Genomic DNA, 17,551 nt, shown 5'->3' with positions numbered 1-17,551 from the left:
TCTGCCCGAGGGGGTCAGCGTGCAGGAATGGCCCGCAAAGTCAGAGCTGGAGGTCAGCGCACCCCAGTGACCTGCTCAGTCGGAACTGGAGGTCAGAGCACTGGAGGGACCTCTACGTCCAGCATGGCCTGCTAATCACAAACCACCTACCGTGCTTCACCATTGCCCATCGGAACTGCTACATGGCAGTCCACCATAGCTCCTTCACTACCACCGGACCCGTGGTCGGACACCAGAATTGCAACGACACTGCCGCCAGGTCCTGACCGTGAAAAAGTTAGTCAGAAAAAGATATCTAATTAGTTGGTGATTGAGTATTCATTGTCAGATGTGAATGCAATTCAATTCAATTTTGTTTATATAGTGTCTCGAGCTGCTTAATTTCAGGTTAAGACCCGAAAATAATACAAAGAAATCAGGAAAAAACTGATGATGGCCATCATGAGCAAAGGCTTTGGGGACAGTGGCAAGAAAAACCTGCCTTTTAACAGGAGGTATTCACTTCCATTAACAGACACTCCAATAACTGGATAAAAATTCCCTTTTTTCTGTCATTGTTAGCGTCGATCATTCCACCTACCTTCTCCACCACATCACACTGATCAGATGGTAATGCCTTTCACCCTGGTTTATCTCTGACATCAGCACCAACAATTCTTTTACGTTTTTTGTTTGAAGTTATTTTATTGGAGTATCTACCAGCAAGAATTTTGAAAATCAATGATCACTTTAACAAACTGTGATTTCAAAAGAGTTAAATGTTGCACTAATAAGATTCCCAAAAGCTGTTAATATATTATTTTAATTTAATTTGATTACATTTAGTTTATTTTAGTTATAGAAAAGATTCCAAATGACTCATCTTCCATTCCAAGTACTGGCACCATCAACTATGTTGGTAAATTAGACCGTGTGATTGGCTGAAGGATCTGCCTCGTCATGAACTTTGGGGGGAGGAGCAATAACGTCAGTGTGTGGTGAGAGTACAGCATACTGGCAAAGATTTGTTTCAAGGTAAGTGCAATCCTAACCACTAATTCTTTCCTTTTGTTATGATCCTAATCCTTAGTCCTTCCAATGATACAATACAAATAGCTAAACTTCCATAATTTTCATCCCTGTCCCTGGACATTCCAGTTATGTAATATACATCACTAATGCTTCCAACATTGTGCTGATGTCCTCTGTATGCAGTGTGTCTTTGGAAACATGCCACGCTATGTGCACCAAACATCTGAACTGCATTTGATGTTTTTGTTTATATTTTACGTAGTTTTAAAAATAATTTCTCATTAAACACAGTATTGCAAGTCCTGAGTCAAGTGGGCTCCTTACAAGAAGAGGAAAATGGATAGAAGAGGGAGGACTCCAATTCCTGAGGACCCTGTGAAAAGCAATAAACCACCACTGGTGGAAAAAGATGACCTGGAGTCACAGGATGAAACTAGGAAGTTGGAGATTTCTGAAGCCGTTAAAGAGCCTCAGTCCAGCAATGATGGTGTGCCAGTGAATGTAAGTTAACAGAGTAACACAGCCAACAACAAGTGAAATATCAGATGAAATGAGTTACTGCAACAAATACTAAGAATCTCCTCTCTTCATTTGTCTTTGCAGGCAAACGGTGTTGCTGATGGGAAAGGAAAATGACTGCCAATAAAGACACACAAACATAGCTACACACACAAAAGCATGCATGCACCTGCACACATATGTTCATATACAACAATGTTCAGATAAAGTTCAATAAAGTTCTTGTTGTTCAATGGCAAAATCCTGTGTTTTCTTTCTCACACTGATGGAGGATGGGAAAAGTCAACACTCATGGTATTCAAAAAGAATATAATGCAAAGATTTGCAGCTGAATCACAACATGAGGAGCAGCATTGTAATGTAATCCTTCTTATAAAGTACTGTTATATACCTACTGACTACTTGAAGCACTTTAGATTAAAACTCCATTTTAACTGTAGATTAAAACAACACTTAAAAAAAAAAACAAGTTTATTCATTTCTTTGAAAAGGTGTAATTCCAGATTAAAGTTACAGTACACTAATAAGATTCACAAAACAGATTCACTGAATGTTATTTATTATAATTACAGAAAAGACTCCAAGCAAATTATCTTCAATTCCAAGTACTAGTACCTTGTAATATAGGCAAAATTAATAATGTGATTGGCTGAAAGGTCTTTGTAGTCATGAGTTTGGGTGGGAGGGGCAGTGATGTCAGAGTGTGGTAAGAATACAGCAGACTGGAAAAGATTTGCTTCAAGGTAAGTTCAATGAAAATCACTAATGCTTTCATTTTTATGATATTAATCTCTAGTTCTTCCCGTTAAAGAATATAAATCACTAATGATTTAAACATTGTGCTGATGTTCTTTTTGTACTGATAGCCCTGCGCATTACTTGAAGGATTTTAGATTAAAAATCCAATTTCTCAACTGTAGATTAAAACAACACTTTATTTAAATAGTTCATTAATTTATTTGAGAAGGTGTAATTCCAGATCAAAGTTGCAGTACACTTACAAGGATGATATACAAATGCCATTAATCAGGTTTGTCGCATTAATTACACAAAAAAATCATCCTTGATTTCAAGTTAGTTTAGTAATGGATTATTTGATTTGCTAATCGACAGTGATTTGAGTAGAAGTCCTGAGAAGGGTGATTTGATAAATGGGAAGTCTAATCACCATTCCTTAACTCTAAATTACTAATTCTTCTGGCTTTTTAAAAAATCTTGATCCCTACATCTTACAATTTTATAATTCAAATCAGTAATTCTTCCAATTTTTTACTGATAGATGAGTGATAGATCTTCCACTTATAGAATAGAAATTACTTCCAAGTCCTTCCAATCCTTCCAAGATAATAATGATAATTCCATCTGTATGCATCTTATCTTTGGAAATTGGTTTATTTTTTTCTTATTCCTACTTTCTGAATGTCAGGTATGTGCCAGTGTGTTAGATCTACAAATGTTTGTGCTTCATGCAGTGGAAATGCCGATGCAAAATGCTGACAATGAAGCAAGCATTGGTCGGAGCTTACAAGATGAGAATCCTACAGGACAACTTTGCAGGTATGAAAAAGTTTTTCTTTGTTTTATACAGATATTTTCCACAATGATACAATAAAATCAGTAACATGTACATCTTCTTATTCCCATAAACTTTGTAGGTGGACATCTGAGCGATTAATGGATCCATTCACCTGGTGGATACTATTTGCAACAGTTGCTTTAGCCATATTATTCTATTTGTTGGTCTTGCTCCTGCTCCATTTCAACAAATACATCTAATCATATAAATGCACATTAAAACGAAGTTTAATAAAGTTTGTTTTTTCTCTTTAAAAATGTCAAAATGGAGTGTCTTCATTCTCACACTGGGTTAATGCAGGATGGCAAAGTTCAGTTGGTGTGACATCAAGATGGTGGTTCAAACTGTACACAAGAAAAGAAAACTACAAGTGAATCCAAATGTGATTCTCATTTTGTTCCGAAGACTAAGTAAAAAATGCAGTGTAATGTATTTCTACTAATATTCAGCTGTCAGACTATTTAATTCTGACATGGGTCAAATCGATTAATTGTATGATTATTAATTTTTATAGGTTTTGTGAATAATTTTAAATAAATTGCCCTTTCGGGATTAATAAAAGTATCTGATACTAATTAATAATATATATTACTACAACCACTTCTAACACTACTAATAATGACAATAGCAACTTAGATAACAATCCTTTATATATCTGAACATTTGTAAAACCTTTAATTCAGTAGTACAGAGTCAAAGTTTATTGATTTCTTTTACAAGGTATATATATATATATATATATATATATATATATATATATATATATATATTTAAATTTCCTAATGGTAGCTTAAATCTTGCTAATAATTTAGTATTATTTACACACAAAATTCCTAATGGGTATTCTTGCTTTCCAAGGTCCAGTACCCTTTAAAAGATAGCAGAATTCAGTTCTCTGATTGGCTAAAAGATCATTGTGAGTACAACAGCAAACTTTGGGGGAGTGGCAGTGCTCCTCCCCTTGCCAGTCCAGTTGTGGGTCTGCAGTGCCCACAATCCTGGGTTTTGGCACCACAGTAACAAACCACTGAAGGCCCAGTGTCAATTTTTAAGCGTTTCAGCATGCTTTATTTCACATCTCTGCAACAACCCTCAACACAGGACCCGATACAGCTTTTAAGCTGGCGAGGCAAGATCATAGAGGTGCGTCCATCTCACCTGCAGTGGTATTACAATCCATGCCCCACCACATATTCCGATTGCCTGACTAAGCCCCATGAGCCATCCAGCCGTGGCTCACTGACAGCTGTGCAGGACTGCAAAGCACGCAGTCTTGGGTGGAAGTGAGGTCAGTCAAGCCAGCACCCCAACTTCGGGCCGGGAATTTCCCTTGTTCTTCCCAACCTTCACCACTGGCTGGTGAGGTCCCCCGCGTCTTGGTTCCTCCTCAATCACCACTTCCAGCGTGAGCAGCTCCCTACGCGACTCTACCTGCAAGAATTTTGAGAATCAAAGATCACTTTTACAAGATGTGATTTCAAAAGAGTTAAACATTGCACTAGCAAGATTCCCAAAAGGAATTAATATATTAATTTAATTACATTTAATTCATTTTAATTATTGAAAGGATTCCAAAAGAGTCATCTCGTATTTCAAGTACTGGTACCCTCAACTATGTTGGCAAATTGGATCATTCTTTTCAGCACTACCTCACGTGTCTGAATTTACTGTTATGTTTTCATTTTGACATACTGTATTAACACAATTGATCTAAAATCAGACAAAATACATAAATCCGAGTAGAAAAAGTTATAATTTTTACTGTAACAACCACAAACATGGTCAAAGGAGCTTGCAAAGAAAAGCGTCTGGACTTCTTTAAGTTACTTGAAGACGTTTCACCTCTCATCCGAGAAGCTTCTTCAGTTCTAAGGTCAAATGGTGGAGAGTCCCAGATATAAACCTAGTGGGAGTATCCCCCCACAGAGGGACAAAAGGACCCCCTGATGATCCTCTAATCGACTGAGCCAAGGTGTGGAACTGGGTGTGGGTCCCAATCAGCCAGAGTTTCAGGTGAGTTCATTGTGAAACCTGGCCCCACCTTATCATGCGAATTCCTGAGGTCAGATGGCCCAGGGTGTGAGTGGGCGTTAAGGCGTCTGGGAAGGGATCTCAAAACTGGATTATAGATGGCAGAGAGTTGGTGTCGTAAACCACCGCCTCTGTTCAAAGATGGTCGCTCACAGTGGACATAGATGGCTTCTTTCACTCCTCTTTCAAACCATCTGTCCTCTCTGTCCAAAATGTGAACATTGGCATCCTCGCATCTTAAGGATAAAGGACACTCTTTCGAGGATGCCACTCAATCGAGGATGGGGGGGGGGGGGGGGGGGAGGGGAACAAAACGCTTGGACACTAAACAGTATCCCACAGTTGTTTAGGTTTTTAAACCCATTTTGCCCAGAGAGGCATTTATTGAAAAATGTATTGATAGCAATGTTGTATATTATTACACATGAAAAAAAAAAACTACACGTAACATAATCACACCGTGACGCCTCTGCCTTTGTGAATAGAGAGACAGTAACTGTGTGTTTATATGTAAGCGTGTAAAACCTGCAGATAGTCAGATTAACAGTATTTTGTCTCTATCTGCCATTCTGCAATTCATCTCATGTAAACAATAACGTGGCCACAGCGTGACATGAAAAAGACACATACCTTTGACGTTGCATGACGAACTCTGTATTCCTCGTCCACACATAAACGCAAAAAATGAGTTTTAAAAAAAATCTCCGTTTTCGGTGATTCGAAACGCCGTTGACGTGTGGATGAAACAGCTGCGTTTTCACAAATACCCGTGTAGGTGTGGACGTAGCGTAAAAGAGTTGGTAGTTTATTTTATTACTACCTGTAATTTATTGCAGATTACTTGTATTTGCTTAATTGCTTACTAAATGTTTGAGGTGTGAAATAAACCGCAATGGAGCAAAATATGGCTGTGTGTGGTTGGAGGACGTGTTTGTGGGGCATGAACATTTTTCCTGTAAAACAAGGGGGGCCCAGCAAAAAAAAGTTTGGGAACCACTGTACTAAGTGTTGTACTAAGCTAACAGGTAGAATGCTACAGGTATAGCTCTAAAGAATGTAGCATCATAGGCAGTGTAGTCCGTGGTTCTTGTGTTTAGTGTTTGAGTGTTTTTATCAGCCCTACTTGTGTCAGTCCTCTGTGTTCATTCACTATGTTCCTCTGCGTCTCTCTGTCCAGCCTTCCTCATCTGCCATCTCTGAGTTTCTCCCACTGACCTTATGTTCCAGGTTTGTTTGTCCTCCCCGTTTTTTTCATGTGTGTAATTGCCCTTAGCTGTATCTCCCAGCTGTTCCTTGTTCTCCTTGTGTATTTATTGTTTGTTTTACCTCAGTTTGTTGTCGCGTCAACCCCTCACAGTGTGTGTTTTCTCCCCCCTCCTGGTTCCCTGTGTTCCCAGTGTAGCTCCCTTGTGTCCTTGGTTTTTGATTTGAGTTTCTTGTTTATGGCTCCTTGTTTTAGTTCAGTACCTGTGTTTTTTCAGGCAATAAAGCTGAGTTCATCCCTCCTCGTGTATGAGTCCTGTGTTTGGGTTCTATTTCCTGTCAGCCACACAGTGAAACATTACAAATTTGGGGCAGTATCAACAGTTGTGATATTCAAACATTATGTAATGGAAAGAATTGCAAAATTATAATGTACTCACATGTATATATAGTGTAATTGTAGACTTACTAATCATTTTAGGCTTTTTAGACAGCAAGTCACATTTTAATCACACAGAACACGGGACTTTATTCAAAACAAATTATGTTTTTTCTTTCACAATGTGGATTTCCAAACGAGTCACATTTCAAATTCAAATTCAAATTTTTATTTGTCACATACACAGTCATACACAGTACGATATGCAGTGAAATGCTTGGACAACTGCTCGTGACCTAAAGAAAAAAAGAGAAGGCTATGAATAAGATAGGAAATAAATATGAAAATAAAAAAGGGTAAATTTAACCAGGAAGGAATAAAATAAAATATAAAAATTAAGTTAAGAATGAGATAACTGTACAACACAAATTAGAATGAAGGGTAAAGGGTAAATTTAACTGGGAAGAATAAGATAAAATATATAAATTAAAGTTGAAAATAAAATAACTGTACAGCAAAATACACAGTATAGACATATATAAGAATGTAAGAGAAATATAAATATAAATATATACATACACACAATAACAGCAGCTGTACAAATATTAACTGGAAATGAGGAATATAATGTCCAGTGTTGTGCAATCCACATTATATAGTGTCTTGTGCAGTGCAAATATGCTTAAAGTGGTTTAAGTGATGAAGTGAAAACAATGTCCAGAATGTCCAGTGTGTGTGTGTAAGAACTATATGTGTGGGTCAGTACTGTGTGGTGGTGTGAATGAGAGACCGTATCGCCTGCGGGAAGAAGCTCCTCCTCAGTCTCTCTGTGTTGGTCTTCAGGGAGCGGAATCGCTTTCCTGACCTCAACAGAGAGAACAGTCTGTTGTTGGGGTGGCTGAGGTCCTTCATGATCTTCCTGGCCTAATCTCCTTCAGGTAGGCCGCCGCGTTGTTGTCAGAGATCAGGCCCACCACGACGGTGTCTTCAGCAAACTTGATGATGGTGGTGGAGCTGGTAGTGGCCACACAGTCATATGTGTACAGGGAGTACAGCAGGGGGCTCAGAACACACCCCTGGGGGGCTCCAGTGCTGAGAGTGGTGGAGGCTGAGACATGTCCGCCCATCCTTACTGCCTGTGGTCTGCCAGTTAGGAAGTTGGAGATCCACTGACACATAGATGAGCTGAGTCCCAGATGCTCCAGCTTGGTGGTGAGTGTGGAGGGAATTATGGTATTAAATGCAGAGCTGTAGTCTATGAAGAGCATTTTAACATAATTCCCCCTTCTAGTGTCCAAGTGAGTAAGTGATGTGTAGAGGAGATGAGAGATGGCATCGTCTGTGGAACGATTTGGACGGTAAGCGAACTGTAGTGGGTCCAGTGTGTCTGGTAGTGAAGAAATGATGAAGTCTCTGACCAGGCGTTCAAAGCACTTCATCACTACTGAGGTGAGGGCTACAGGGCGATAGTCATTGAGAGAAGCAGGGTGGGGTTTCTTTGGGACAGGAACAATGATGGACTCTTTGAAGCATATGGGGATCACCGACTGAGATAAAGAGATGTTGAATATCTCGGTGAACACAGGAGCTAGCTGGTTTCACATTTCACACTAATGTGATTCCTAAAGGATGATATGCAAATTAGTAGATTTGATTACACAGTTACTTTAATGACACATACAATTCCTCAGAGTCATCCTCAATTCCAAATCACAGTGTCTTATAACAGACAGCGGAAATCGATCATCTGATTTGCTAGTAGATAGTGATGTCAGCCAAAGTCTGGAGAAGTATAATTTGTTAAGTGGTGAGTCCAGTCAGCATTCTGTTTATCCTAATTACTAATTCTTCTGTTTTTTGTTTCTTTTTTTAATCCCAATCAGTAGGGCTTCCAGTTTAGACATAGAAATCAACAATTCTTCCAATTTTTTGACTAAAATCTTTAGAGCTTCCACTTATAGAACAAAAATTCACTACTTCTTCCAAGATAGTAATGATTATTTCCTCTGCATGCAGCTTATCTTTGGAACTGGTCTCTGTCACAAGCAGAACAATAAGGGCGAACAATGTCAGGTATGTACAAGTGTTGGTTCTACATATGTTTGATTTCCTCAGATTCAGTGGTCCCAAATGATATTCCAACGTTTTTATTGAAAAATTCATTGTGCTTCATGCAGTGGAAATACATTTTCAAAATGCTGAAAATGAAGCACGCATTGGTCTGAGCCTACAAGATGAGAATCCTACAGGAGAACATTGCAGGCAAGAGCAGTTTGTCTTTGTTATACAGAGATACTTACCACAATAAAAGAATGCATCAACTAACATGGACATCTTATCCTCATAAACGCTTTAGGTGTTCGTGTGGGCAAATAATGGATCCATTGACCTGTTGGATACACTTACATCTGCTGCTGCGATCACTTTATTCTCTGCAGTGGTCTTGCTCCTGCTCCACTTCAACAAATACATCTAATTAAACAAATGCACATTAAAAGGAAGTTCAATAAAGTTTTTTTCACTTTAAAAACATTTGTATTCATTCTTGCACTGGGTTAATGGAGGATAGCAAAGTCCAGTTTGTGTAACATTAAGATTTATGTCATTTTTTTTGTAGATTTTTACTCATATTTAGCTGTTGGACTACTTAATGCTGACAGGGGTCAGATTCATATTTATGATTAATAATCTTTATCGGTTGTGTGAGTAAGCAGATAAAAAATGCCCTATTACGGATTAATACAATTATCTGTTCCTAATTAATATATATTACTACTACCACTATTACTAATAACAGCAACTTAGATAACAAGGTTTTGTTTATGTGGACATTCGTTACAACACTTTATTCAATACTACAGAGTCAAAGTTAGATTTTCTTTTTTACAAGGTATACTTTCAAATTAAAAAAAAAAATCCTAATGGTAGTTGTGCAAATCTTGTTAATTAAGTTAGTTGTATTAGTTATACATAATATGTCTAGTAGGGTCTCCCATAGCAAATTCATCCTGGGTGAGGGACCAGACAAAGAGCAATTCAGAAGAAACTTATTAGAATATCACTGAGGGAACAGTTTCCCCTTCCCAGGAGAGGGTTATTGGGGCCCCGGCCTGGAGCCAGGCTCGGGAAGGTGCCCAAAGGTGAGCGTCTGGTGGCCGGCCGTTAGTCCATGGGGCCCGGCCGGGCATAGCCTGAAAAGAGGATATGGGCCCCTCCTCCTGCAGGCCCACCACCCGCAGGAGTCGTCATAGGAGTCGCGTGCATGTGTACCGTGTACCGGGCGGCAGCCAGGAGTGGAAGCCCTGGCAGACTGATCCCAAGACTGTCAATTGGGACATGGAATGTCACCTCTCTGGCAGGGAAGGAGCCTCATTTAGTGCGTGAGGTTGAGAGGTACCGGCTAAATATAGTTGGGCTCACCTCAACGCAGGGCTTGGGCTCTGGAAACAGTCTCCTGAAGAAGGCCTGGACTCTGTCTCAGTCCAGAGTTGCCTCTGTAAGAAACGGCGGGCTGGGGTGGGTTTTCTAATGTCCCCTCGGCTTGCTGTCTGTACATACCTAACCATGTCACCTTGGACAACACACTGCCAACATTTACACAATATGTGGCCTGTCCCACCAGGGGGGAGAGAATCTTAGATCTGCTCTATGCTAATGCCAAGGACGCATACAGCTTCTCTTCTCTCTCCACACTGGTAGTAAGGCTGGGCCATATCATACCATTCATGGTAATACCGGTATAATGTTGGGCAACAATAAGAAAATTAAATATAAAATAGAATATGGGTGAAAAACGCATGCGCAGTGCCTTTGTTTTCATATGCACATGACGGAAAAATCATGGCGGCGACAGAGAATGAGAAGGGGGAAAGCGGATCGTTGAATGAAACAGATTAACCAGAACTGGTTTGTAAAAATGCTGCAACTTCAGTGGTGTCCCATATGGAAAAGATATATATAAATCTTATAAAGTTTGCATCTGTCTTGTATAAAACTTGTATGAAAAGCATACAAGAGTAAAAACACATAAGATCCCTTGAAAAATTATATAATGAAACTTGTATGTTTTGGATACTTACTAAAAAATATATGAAAGTAATGAGAAAGTGGCCACTTTCATGAGTAAATCATATATGTTTTTACTATTTCTTTTCCATATGGGGTGGAACTGGTTTAGCTTTCATCCGTCAGATACACAAAGCACTATTTTTGGTAGTCATGCTAGCGGGCCGTCGTTATTACCGTGTTTTTTACAAAATACGACGCACTTAGAATGAATCCTTTCATTTTTCTGAAAGTCGACAGAGCCCCTTATAATCCCGTGTGTCTTATGTATGAATTCTGGTTGTGTTTACTGACCTCAAAATGAATTTATGTGCACGGCGCTCAAAAATTTATCGAATGTTCAGTACGACTTCGCTAAGCTATGAACCCGCACCGCTTGATGGACTGTCGAAGCATTACGGAGCCTCGCGGAGTGATACGTGCTGTGCTTCAACATAATATTACCGTATTGTGTGTGTATAACCTCTTTTTAAGTATTGTGGATATTATACATGGTAATGCTGAGGATATGTCGGCCAATTTCCACTGGAAATGCCTTTTGGCATCAGTTGCTTGTTTAAGTGAAAATACATGTTTTCATACATTTTTAAAATATAAAACATCAATATATGTTTTTTTCTAATAAAGTTGTTGAGTTGTAAAGTATTTTGTCTATTTTCATTATATCATCAGTTATATCGTTATAAATATTTTTGGTCATATCGCCCTGCTCTACTGGGTCACTCAGATCACAATCTGATTGACCTCACCCCCTGCTCTGTGCCGATTGTGAGGAGAGAACCATCCTGAGAAGCATCAGGGGGTGGTCAGAAGAGGTATTAGCAGAACTACAGGGCTGTTTTGAGGTACATAATTTTCCTAGGAATTAATAAAGTATTGTGATTCTAATGACTGAAAGCAGATACTGCGATAACATCAAAGTTTCAAAGATTTATTTAACAGCATGCTAGGGGAAACAGGTTTGTGTCCATGATTAAGGAAAAGCAGGCTGGTACAGCAAGTGAGGCACATGAGAAGAAAATTTCACAGTGAAAAGCTAAAAATGGAAAAATACAGAGCCTAGACTTGTAACCACATATAGTGTTGAAGGAATCTGATGACAAGTGGATTGAGAATTTGTCTTTGGAGCAGGGATGTCCAGCCAATGGCCTGGAAAGCTGCCGGTAACAATGTGCTGAACGTGGCTCAGACGAGGCAGGACCAGACAATGGAGTAACAACAACAGGCGATGTGGCCGTCACACACGTTTGAGCCGGTGGCGGTGCTGCAGGCAACGGCATGGGAGCTGCAGATGGTGGCTAAAAGGACTCACCAGAGTTATCAGCGGACACGAGGTGCTGAAGCAATTCCTCAGATCCTTCAGCAGGGACTGAAGATGTATGGAGCATCTCCTCAGGCCCCCCAGAAGAGGCAGAAGATAGCTGAACGGGCCCATAGGACCCTCCAGCAGAGGCAGATGGCTGAACGGGCCCCTGGGACCCTCTAGCAGGTACAGAAGATGGCTGAACGGGCCCTTTGGACCATCCAGCGGGAACAGAAGATGGCTGAATGGGCCCCTCAGATCATTCAGCAGAGGCAGATGGCTAAACGGGCCCTTTGGACCATCCAGCAGGAACAGAAGATGGCTGAATGGGCCCCTCAGACCCTCCAGTGGAGCCAGAAGACCTTTTGTCCCAGTAGACAAAAGGAACTGTTAGCCATGCTCTCCAGAGCCCCCAACGGACACAAGGAAGTGCTTGCCGGGCTCTCCTGGGAGCCACGGAGTACTAGATTAGCTCACCTGAGTTAGCAGCAGGAGCAGATGCAGGGCCAGTAGGTGTGGGGACCCCTGGCTGTATAGCTAGCTGAATTGATGGTTGAGTGGATGACTGAACTGATGACTGTACTGACTGTTAAGTTAATACCTAAAATAGTGATTGAACCATAAGCTGCGTTAATGATTGAACTGCACACCAGGGAGAAGGTTGAGCTGCACACTGAGCATGTAGCTGAACCGCAGACAACAGAGTAGGTAACTGACCTGCAGGCTGTGCTAAAGTGCTAAGAGCAGGAACACAAGCCCAAGCTGGCGACTGAACTGCAGACAGCTGAGCAGCAGGTGAGTGAGCTGAAGACTGAACCGGCGGCAACACTGGAGACTGAACCGATGAAAATACAGACAGCAGGGCTGCACACTGGGGAGATGATGGAGGCTGAAGTAGGAGCTGAGTAGGATCACAGATTGAGCCTGGTCATTTGTCAATGAAAAAAAGTTTTAGTGAAATCAGCTCACTGTTCAGAGTGAGCAGATGCAGGTGGACAGCAGTCCCCTAAATCTTTAAAGCTAGAGCTGACAGTCTCAGGTATGGTTTCAGAAAAGGGAGTCTCTGTGATCATAGGTAAAAATCAGGGAGCCACCGTTATTCCCATTAGGCATACGAAAAACAGCCCCAAAATAAACAGTCCCAATTTATGAAAAAACAGAAACGGTATCTCTTTCACTCACCACATCTTGCTGCTCTGAAGTCCCAAAACCCTGCTGTGGAGAGACGTGCAGGCAGCGCGGCTCTGCTTTCTTCTCGGAGGTGGCTCCGACGAGCCAGGCATCTCCACGTCCAAAATGCAGGCACGGCTTAGATACAAGGGAGTTTTATTCAGGAGGTTAGGTGCAAACAGAGCCGGAGAGGGCATAAACAGAAACTAAGGATAACATACTGAGAAAATTAATAAAACTGAAAACCTGAAAACTTAAAACGTATAGCAGAAACACAAGAAGACTCAGGAGGACAACATAGACAGTGCCATGAGGAGCATGAGGGAGACACGGCTGAACCTAATTGACATGACGAGACAGGGAGACCTGAATACACTGACATAAGACACAGACTTTCACAATAAAACAGGTAATATACACTGACAGAACTAAGAGACATGACATACAGAAGGGACACACAGACAGGGATGACTTAACACTAAACTGAGAAAAATCATAACCCAAAACCAAAGAACTAGAAAACCACAACCAGAATATATAGCACTAATAATAACAGACACAAAACGCTGGGTCAGATGAACCAGGACCATGACAGGTGATTGATTACACAAAGTCAGAGGTAAACTCAATTCAGTTTTGTGTATATAATGCCAAGTGACACAAACATTTGCTTTGAGCTGCCTAATAATTTAAGGTAAAGACCCTTACAATAATACAAAGAAAACTGAGTATGAGCAAAGGGTTTGATGACAGCTGCAAGGAAAACCTCCCTTTTAACAGGAGAAACCTCCAGCAGTACTATGCTCAGGAAGGGTCTGCCATCTACTGTGACCAGCTAGAAGACAGGATGAAGCCTCACTGTGAAAGACAGCCAGAAATTAATAATGACTAATATTCAAAGTGCAAAGAGGTGTATATACACATAGCAATTGAAAAAAGAAGATAGAAAAAGAAACACTCTACGCTTCTCTTGAGCCTAACTTAAAAGCATTTCTATGATTGAGGGTTTAGAAGATCATTTCCAAACTACTTAAGATTTATAAGCTATAAACTGTTCCATTAGGTCATGAATATTGGCTTTTTCAAATGAAAGAAACTATTTTCACAGGATTGTCTTAATTTCCTTTGAAAGTCATTTGACTACTAGGATGCAATTTCATTATCAGAATTCACCTGCCTGACATCTTACTCTGATCCACAGCCCTCTCAACCTCCTAACCCCAAAGGATTTTTTATAAATTTCTATAAGTTACATTGACTTGCACTGAGAGCCATTCCATAATCAGAATCAGAATGACAGAAACCAGCGTTTAATTTCCTAATCAGAAGAATCAGGACTCTGTCGAGGCCCAAATCAGTCTTGGACAGTTAATATAGGTATGAATGATCTTCATTTAGCATTCTGTGGCTCTTCTTCATGAATACTCCTCCATGATGTCCCAATCTCCATTGTGTTCTCTTATCAGCGGAGTTTATCATACCTTTGTTGCAGAAGCTCCTGTGAAAAAACACTCTAAATTTTAAGGACTGACCTACCTGAAGGACTCATCTGCCTGAAGGATTCACCTACCTGACTCCCCACTGTCTATCTCCTAAACTAAAAGGATTATTATCTTTGCTAACTCATTCAGTCCAGCAGACGATTATCTGATGATGTGGTCTCGTAACATATGTCAGCGTGATAGCAGCTGCCCCTGATAAGTATAAATTATATGAATTACAAACTTTAATTTCAATGACACTGTGGACTGAGTTTTTTCAGGAATGCTTGTCACCACACCTGTAAAGTATTGGATAAAAAGATTAAAAACCATATACTATGCCATAACATCATGATTTACAACCATTCCGAAAGGAAGATCCGATATTCATCTTGAATCCCAAATTGATCTTAAATTGACCACTTCTTGATCCTTGTATCATATAAATAATGTTTCAAGCTACTTGTAAAAAGGTAAAACCATCTTTAATCCCCAACTTTGATAAAAATGCCTTTTTGGTCTATGGGCTGATTGGAACTCTTTTCATCACATATGTAGAGTATCCTTTAATTGTCCCACAAAGGGAAATTTGGTTGTAATAACAGCAAAAAGACACATAAACACACAAAAAAACAGAACAGGAGACAGGACATTCATGTTTTGAAATACAACTGAAACATCCAAAAATATAGGAAAGAACAGTTAACTCCTGTATCAGATGTATTAACGTAAGAAGAAAAAAGTGAACTTCCAAATGGTACATCCATCAATGCAGGAATCTAAAGTCCAAGTGTGACATGCAAATGTATCCAAATGAATAAAGGGATCGGCAATTCCAAATATAATTTCCCATTCCAAGTTGGTGTTCCATGGAGCGCTGGCGCCCCCCTGAAACCAGCGGTACTGCAATGAAAATTGTAACTTTGATGATTTTTCACAAAAGAGCACTAAGTGATATGAAAACAAAAAAAAATGTACTGATAAAGCACTTCTAGATCTACTATAATCCAAAAGATGAAATGCTTTTGAGATGTTTTGTAACAAATATGATTTTTTGAAATTGTTGGAATTTCTTCCAGATGAGTGATATTCTCACCTTGCCGCCCCTTATTAAGGTTAGGGTTAGGGTTAGGGTTATGAATAGGGTTAGGGTTAGGGTTATGGATAGGGTTAGGGTTAGGGTTATTGATAGGGTTAGGGTTTATGGTTTAGGGTTAGGGTTAGGGATGAATTGGACAAAAATCATCCAAAACAAACTTTTTATTAGTGTCGACTGTTTGAGTGGTGAGCAGTGAGTCTTTCCTCCGTAGGACAGTTGCTTAGAGTTGTAACTATACGCAGGAGGAAGCTGCCATCTTTGCCACACCACAGCCTGTTGTGCTTCTGGCTGAAGCCTTATTCACCACAGCCAGGGCCAGTATTTCCTGTGAGGCAAGCTTTGCCACAATCATTGCCTGTGCTGCTGACTTAGGGTTAGGGTTAGGGTTAGGGTTAGGGTTATGGATAGGGTTAGGGTTAGGGTTATGGATAGGGTTAGGGTTTATGGTTTAGGGTTAGGGTTAGGGTTAGGGATGAATTGGACAAAAATCATCCAAAACAAACTTTTTATTAGTGTCGACTGTTTGAGTGGTGAGCAGTGAGTCTTTCCTCCGTAGGACAGTTGCTTAGAGTTGTAACTATACGCAGGAGGAAGCTGCCATCTTTGCCACACCACAGCCTGTTGTGCTTCTGGCTGAAGCCTTATTCACCACACCAGGGCCAGTATTTCCTGTGAGGCAAGCTTTGCCACAATCATTGCCTGTGCTGCTGACTTAGGGTTAGGGTTAGCGTTAGGGTTAGGGTTATGGATAGGGTTAAAGGTTAGGGTTAGGGTTATGGATAGGGTTAGGGTTTATGGTTTATGGTTTAGGGTTAGGGTTAGGGTTAGGGATGAATTGGACAAAAATCATCCAAAACAAACTTTTTATTAGTGTCGACTGTTTGAGTGGTGAGCAGTGAGTCTTTCCTCCGTAGGACAGTTGCTTAGAGTTGTAACTATACGCAGGAGGAAGCTGCCATCTTTGCCACACCACAGCCTGTTGTGCTTCTGGCTGAAGCCTTATTCACCACACCAGGGCCAGTATTTCCTGTGAGGCAAGCTTTGCCACAATCATTGCCTGTGCTGCTGACTTAGGGTTAGGGTTAGGGTTAGGTTAGGGTTATGGATAGGGTTAGGGTTAGGGTTAGGGTTATGGATAGGGTTAGGGTTTATGGTTTATGGTTTAGGGTTAGGGTTAGGGTTAGGGATGAATTGGACAAATATCATCCAAAACAAACTTTTTATTAGTGTCGACTGTTTGAGTGGTGAGCAGTGAGTCTTTCCTCCGTAGGACAGTTGCTTAGAGTTGTAACTATACGCAGGAGGAAGCTGCCATCTTTGCCACACCACAGCCTGTTGTGCTTCTGGCTGAAGCCTTATTCACCACACCAGGGCCAGTATTTCCTGTGAGGCAAGCTTTGCCACAATCATTGCCTGTGCTGCTGACTTAGGGTTAGGGTTAGGGTTAGGGTTATGGATAGGGTTAGGGTTAGGGTTAGGGTTATGGATAGGGTTAGGGTTAGGGTTATGGATAGGGTTAGGGTTTATGGTTTATGGGTTAGGGTTAGGGTTAGGGATGAATTGGACAAAAATCATCCAAAACAAACTTTTTATTAGTGTCGACTGTTTGAGTGGTGAGCAGTGAGTCTTTCCTCCGTAGGACAGTTGCTTAGAGTTGTAACTATACGCAGGAGGAAGCTGCCATCTTTGCCACACCACAGCCTGTTGTGCTTCT

The 17,551-nt window shown here is 40.5% G+C and overlaps 2 long non-coding RNA genes across 9 annotated transcripts in view; both read left to right on the top strand.

Annotated features, from left to right (window-relative positions):
* LOC146490387 (uncharacterized) overlaps positions 1-16,990 on the top strand; it is a 58,621-nt gene extending 41,631 nt beyond the window's left edge. For all 8 annotated transcript variants that reach the window (XR_014872776.1, XR_014872778.1, XR_014872774.1 and 5 more), the window contains one exon: positions 16,924-16,990. This is a non-coding gene — a long non-coding RNA (uncharacterized LOC146490387). The remainder of the gene's footprint in view (positions 1-16,923) is intronic.
* LOC146490388 (uncharacterized) lies at positions 13-3,471 on the top strand. The gene is made up of 2 exons (XR_014872779.1): positions 13-1,512; positions 1,615-3,471. It is a non-coding gene; the product is annotated as an uncharacterized LOC146490388 (long non-coding RNA).
* Positions 16,991-17,551: the final 561 nt, after the last annotated feature.

Source organism: Neolamprologus multifasciatus, unplaced genomic scaffold (assembly GCF_963576455.1).
Source record: "Neolamprologus multifasciatus unplaced genomic scaffold, fNeoMul1.2 chr13_unloc_7, whole genome shotgun sequence".
Lineage (NCBI taxonomy): Eukaryota > Metazoa > Chordata > Actinopteri > Cichliformes > Cichlidae > Neolamprologus > Neolamprologus multifasciatus.
The sequence above is the reverse complement of the archived record's forward strand: the minus strand, read 5'-3'. Positions and strand labels throughout refer to the sequence as shown.